Source organism: Austrofundulus limnaeus, unplaced genomic scaffold (genome assembly GCF_001266775.1).
Source record: "Austrofundulus limnaeus strain Quisiro unplaced genomic scaffold, Austrofundulus_limnaeus-1.0 Scaffold684, whole genome shotgun sequence".
Taxonomy (NCBI): domain Eukaryota; kingdom Metazoa; phylum Chordata; class Actinopteri; order Cyprinodontiformes; family Rivulidae; genus Austrofundulus; species Austrofundulus limnaeus.
The window spans coordinates 182,923-189,540 of record NW_013953086.1 but is presented as its reverse complement, the minus strand read 5'-3'; positions in this window follow the sequence as shown (position 1 = coordinate 189,540).

The window sequence follows — 6,618 nt, the reverse complement described above, 5'->3', positions numbered from 1 at the left end:
CAAAATATACTTTTAGTTCTACAAATTGTGCAAAATATTTGCCTAAAACGTTGACATTAACTGTTGGAAGCAATTCTGAGCATAATATTTAAAGTACAACACTGACTATTCATGAAAAAAATATTGACAGTAGAATGAATGTTCTATTTGAAATCAACATCCTACTTAGTTCTGCAGAGCTCAAAACAGATGCTTGGTTCTGTTGGCCCAGCCAGAGAGGTTCTGGACCAGGAGGGCGTACCTCACCGTCCACCCCAACCCGAGAGCGCTCAGTGTGCTCTTCCTCTTATTTCTCTTCTAAAACAAACAATGGATCTCCCACTTCCTTGTCAAAGTCCTCACTCTGTCTCAGACTCAATTTTTCCTTTTTCATTTCTGCCTTTATTGGAGAAGGTTCTGACTTCACAGCTCAGTCCATTTTCAGGGCCATGGCTTCATCCTCCACCTAAGCAGAATCTGCAGCTTCACTTCAAAAATCGCTTCAGTTTTGACTCAAACACACAAAAACTGATAAAATTAAATATCAACCTGTTGTATATCCTCCTTATTACTTAATTAGGTAGGATATTCTGAATTGAATCAACCTGCGAAGCAGTGTCCATTTATTATCTTTATTGAACCGTCTTCATCCACCACCTCGTTACATCTTTCCGTTCTAGAACAAAACACCTTTTCTTAACGTCCTCCTCCCGTCACGTCATCACGTAAGCCCACGCAACATCCCAATACATGACACAACCAAATTACACTATAGTTTTATTTGTTGTGTCTTTATCATAATTTACTTAACATGTAAATATGAAAACAATGGTCAGTGTCTGACTTTGTTGTAATATTTTATCTCATTTTATTTATCTAGAAATAAAACTAGTCACTGGATGCTCATCTATAACTAATTAGGTTTTGGTTTTAGCCCAGTTCAAGATGGCTGCCGCAGCCAACTGACTTTAGCAAAGAGAAAAATTAGATCAGTTTCAGATTGACATTACCTACAAATGTTGTATTTCTACTGCTACGCATTGTGTTACAACCTAAAGCATTGACATTAACTAACAGGTTCTCACTCCCGACTCGTCAACATTTTGACGCTTGGTCAGGGACCGTCTGCATCCATTTTTGACGCGTCAGGTACCTCCCTCACGTCAATCCTTGCCACCCACGTCTTTTCCAGGTTGCACCACTTAGGGGTCTTTGGGTTGGGGTCTGAAGTTAATATGAGGGATCAGGATTAATGGTTAATTTTAGGTACTGAGGTCAGGGATAGGCTGTATAGGGCTAATACTGTATAGGTTAAATTTAAGGTCTGGGATGGTTAGTTCTCGCACATTCTCTACTTTTTCAAAAATGGTTATGAGGAATCAGGGTTAATGGTTAATTTTAGGTACTGCATCGAGGATAGGCTGTATAGGGCTAATATAAGTTAAATTTAGGGTCTGGGATGGTTAGTTTTGCACATTTCCTACACTTTAAAAAAAATATGACAACGTGCTCGACCTCCACCGCCTCATCTCTTAAAAAACTGACGCGCGGGGGCTACCTGACGCGTCTGAAGCTGGACGCAGATGGCTACCTGACCAAGTGTCAATATGTTGATGAGTTGGGAGTGAGAATGGGTTGCATCAACTGTTGTAAGTTTAGTTTTTTTCCCCTTGGTCTTCAGAAGAATCGGATGCTTTTGCTCTTTCTCCCGAACCTAACTCCTTCCCTGCTTTGGAGCTTTGTCAAGCTTTTCTCCTACCTATCATTCGAAAACAAAAGGAATTATGGATTTGGTCAACTGGTTTCTGAATGCAATCAACACTATTTTTTCCACACTGAGATTGGCGCATGGGGAGCGCAGCTGTCTGAGTGGAATGGTGGCAGCCGGGCATGTGTCTGGCTCTTGGTGGTGGAACCTGATCTGTTTGGACTCACTTTCCATCGAGGACGTGGACGATCTGTATATATTTGGATTCATGATAACTGGATTCCTGCTGGTCGGCTGTGGATGTGTCCTGGTTTATTGGAAAATGAAAGCAATCCTGACAGCAGTCAGGGCCCATGAAAAGCTCTCAGGGACCTTGGATGGTGTCTCCCGTCCTGGAAATGTAAAGACTCAAATATTGGTGGATATAAGTCGCAAACTGGACATGATTCTGATGAGAATTGCAGTTCAGCAGCATGCCCGTCAGGAGTAAGTTTACACCTGGGTGAAGTTTCAGACGGAGGAGGTAATGAAATTTGGAACACTGCCATTTTCAACATCACAGAGATGCAGTTAAGACATTTTTTATAAATCACCAGTAGAAAAAAGAACTTAATATTAGTTTCTTAATTTCGTCATCATCAGTGATTATTTTAAAGTAAAGAGAAAATAGAGAGAGGGAAAAAATGAGAGAGAAGTAATTAGAAAGATTGAAATAGAGATTAGAAGTATATTAAATATACACCAAGAAAACACAGGACCACACACCCAACAAATGTCCGCTCACCTGAAAAATAAATGGATAAATACATGGATGGCATATATAAATATGTACACATACCCATACATATATAAAGATATACATACAGTACATACATGCCTACATTCATACATATAGTAAATATATACACAAAGACATACAGTATATACACAGTCAGTGACCAGTCAGAACCCCTGGATCAGAACACCTGTTTGTGAGCAGTTGTGAGCATGCGTGTATATGCAAGATTTCTCCAATGGAATATTTAATAGTGACTATGGAGGGCCGTAGACCCAACCCCCAAGACACGAGGCAGACAGTGGGAAGACCAGAGCCCAAGGGCCCGAGAGGGATCCCGAGCCCCAAAAGGCACCCGTACGGGAAGATCTGCCCACCCACCCATCAGATTAGACCATAGGGGAGAACTGGGAGAGTCCCCCCAGCGACTACATGCACAGCCCCCGGGGCCAGCAGCGACAAGCTCATGGGCCCCACCAGCACCCACCACATCAGAGCAGATCCAGGGAAGGGCACAGAGGTCCGGGCCCCCAGGGCGTACCCTCCCCCCAGGCCAAACCCCGACAGGGCCAGAGGCCCCGAGCCCCAGCAGGCAGTCACCAGGCCAGGCCGACACACACCCTAGCGCCCAGCCCCAGACCCCGAGAACCCACACATGCCGGCGGCCAGCCGCACACCCCACCGGGGGGCCGAGTAGCAGCTGGACCCCAGATAAACCAGCAGTGGGGCAGCCCAGACCGCAGCCTGACAAATACCCAAACATACACATACACAATCACACCATCCCATCCTCATCCTCACCCCCACTCATTCAAAGACATACAAGGATGCCGCATTCCACTCATACTCCCAATACACACTCTATACCTCCCAGGTCCAGAACATGCATCCACCCCCTTTTGGAGGCAGCACACACCCTAACCCAGGAGGTAGACCCAATCATTCTGAGATGGAGAGGAGCAGACAGCCAAGGCCCGGCCTGAGCCGCACCAGGACGCCCGGCCAGCCCCCCGCCACAGAAAAGCCTTGCCCATGACCACCCCACCACACCGCCAACGACCAAGTGCACCCCCCAGCTATCCACCCCCGGAACCCAGCAGCCACCCCGGCCAGGGGACCACMCACAGGAACCAAGAGCCACACTTCAGGAGACCAAGCAGCACCAGGGAGGATGGAGAGCCAGCCCCGCCCCTGGCAACCGTCCAAGCCCCGAGCCCACCCACAGCCCAGGACCGCACCCAGCGGCCCGCCCTTCTTCAGGACTGGATGGGAGTAAAGACCCTGACACACACACCCCCACCCCCAGATGTACTGTTGGTGCATGTTGTTCTGTAGAGCAACATTGCCATTTTCACCATCACAGAGATGCAGTTAAGACTTAAAGCAGAGAGAAAACCAAGGCTGCTTGTCCCAAACAATTATCTTTGGATCCCTGCAGCTGCTGTACTTGTCAGCAGTTATCAAAACTCCCCTGGATAACACATGAGACAGAGGCTTGTCTCCCCATCCCCTACCCGTTTCACCCGTGGGTGGATCAGTCTGGAGGCCATGATGGGTGGAGACAGAGAAACTGAACTCTGGTGATTTGCGCTTGGTTGATAACAACTTGTGTTTTGGACTCTGAAGGTCTTTGATTGGTTCCATCACGGAGAATTACCCTCGAACGGCTCCGGCTCTTTTGCATTCTACCCCGTACCATGTGTTTGAGACCCAGCCCCCTCCCTTCCTTAGCTGCCTTGCACTATATGCGAGTGTTTGTTTTAAGCGTATCATCCTGTGTTTCTGTGTAAACATAGGATCAGAGCATTCTTTTAACTTGTTTTTCTTTTTGTGTGTATTCCAAGCTTTTTAAAAGGTAGCGCGACTCCAACTGGTTGCTGCATTACCTGAATACCTGTTACCCCATGTTTTTGTTATGTGTGTGTCTTCTTGAATGGGTGTTCTTAAATGTGATTTCATTGTGCAAACAATGACAATAAAGGCTTTCATCATCATCATTACGCTGAGTGTGATTGAGCGCTACTATTTCTCACTGCATCTGATATCACAAGATCGAATAATATTATTTTCAAGGTTTGACTAAACAGCTACAATGCTGTCATTTGCAAAAAACCTTTGGTTTTTTTTTTACTTTAGCATGAAAGACAGCATTCCTTAGAGAATTCTAAGCCTTCTCTCTTTTTTAAAGTTTGTGTGGATAAAAAGTAAACATTTTTACTTTAATACACTGTTTCTGATCAAGATTAATTTTCAGAACAAGTTTAATCTAGTTGTTCTATGTCTCTAATTTTGTCACACATGAATGAGAAAGCAGCTGGTTTCTCACCATCACTGGTTGATCCTTGTTTCCTGTTCTTCTGATGGAACAACATTAGATTATTCAGTTTTATTACTTTTGTCAATGCGTTATTAGTTGTGCACTTAATTGTGTGGGTCAGTGTGATACCACATTTTCTTTATTTTTGTGTATTTGTTCTAAGTTTCCATCACAAACTACACGTTTACCTTGGCTGTTGGTGCTGTTTTGCTGCAAAGCCTTGTGGGAAAGTGTGTGTTTATGTTGGAAAGTTTCTTGACCGGAAATCTGGACTCTGATCGGATGTGTCATCCAGCTGAAGGATCTAAAGTCACATGACAAATTCTCTCAGCTCAGCAGCTTGTTGTTGTCAAGTACATGTGAACCTACTCTACTGCAGTCCTACAGTGTGTGTAATGTGCTTTATAAAGTTATAATTTTAATATTAAGTGTCCAAAACCATGGAGGCAAGGGAACATTTCCATGCTTTCTGCTGAGCAATCAACGTGGAATGTGTAATACAACCCAAAGGGTTACAATGGTGTGTGAAAGTTTGGGCAGTCTTGTTAATTTTCTTGATTTACCTTTATAAATCATTGATTGTTTGGATTTGAAAAATCTGTTAAATACAGAATATCATATAGGGGACAAACAGTGATATTTGAGAAGTGAAATGAAGTTCATATGATTTACAGTAAGTGTGCAATAATAGGGGATTAAATTGTAGCAGAAATTAAACCACGTGATTTAGTATCTGACATCTGAATGTTCATGAATGAAATATCACTTCATGTGTGGTGTGTTGTCTCTTGCCGTGTGATCGTACAGAGGGATCCTCTGTTGATACAAGGGTTTCTCTATCTCCTTAGTGTCCAAACTCTTATTCTCCTGTACACCTTCTGGTTACCTTTGCTACCCACCTCTTTGCCCTATATTGAATCTCCTTAAACTCACTTTAGTCCTCTCACTGTCTTAGGATGTATTCACACCAGTCCTGTTTAGTCTGCTTTCATCGAACTCTAGTTCGTTTGCCTGGAAAGTTTGGTTTGTTCGGGTATATGTGAACACGTAATCAAACTCTGATTCGGACCAAAAAAGTGAACTCTGGTCCGCCTGAAAACCTAGGTCTCAGTTCGATTGAAACAAACTCTGGTGTGGTTCGACAGCATGTGTGAACGCCAAGCAGACCAGAGACCGCTCCAAAAGCAAGAAACTGAATTTAATGTAGACAACCAAAACAAACACGCGTGTGTAGAGCTAGCCAGAGAAATGGCCCATGGTCAGACCTGAAGTGAAGAGGAGGTAAAGGCCCTCATACAAATATGGTCAGATGAAAATATATTGCAGTTACTTGTAACCACTCACAAAAACAATGATGTTTTCAAGCTAATTACTTGGGATTCTCCCGCACAGTTGCACAGTGCTGCACTAAGGGAAAAAAAACCTACGTCAACAGTATATAAAAGTACGTGACATGCTTAGGAAAAGTAGCATTTCAAGAGACGAGAAGGACAACTTTCCTTGGTATGGTGAACTAGATGCGATTGTTGGCACTCAGCCTACAAGCAGCCCTCAACATATTGTGGTCATATGAAGAAACACCTCAAACACCATCTTCCCAGAGCAGGACCAAGAGTCAGAAAAAAGTGGTAAGTTGATGACTACTGCGATAATGTTTGAGATAACTAATGCAATATTAACACTGTATTATAGAATGAGTGGTTATACTGTATATGTCCTGTTTGTGTTTATTTGCCCTAATTTATTATAACCAAATAAGCCAATCTAATAAATTCAAATGTGTAACTGTAGTGATGTGGTATTTTCATCAACCAGATAAAAGTGCCACCGACTTTGAAG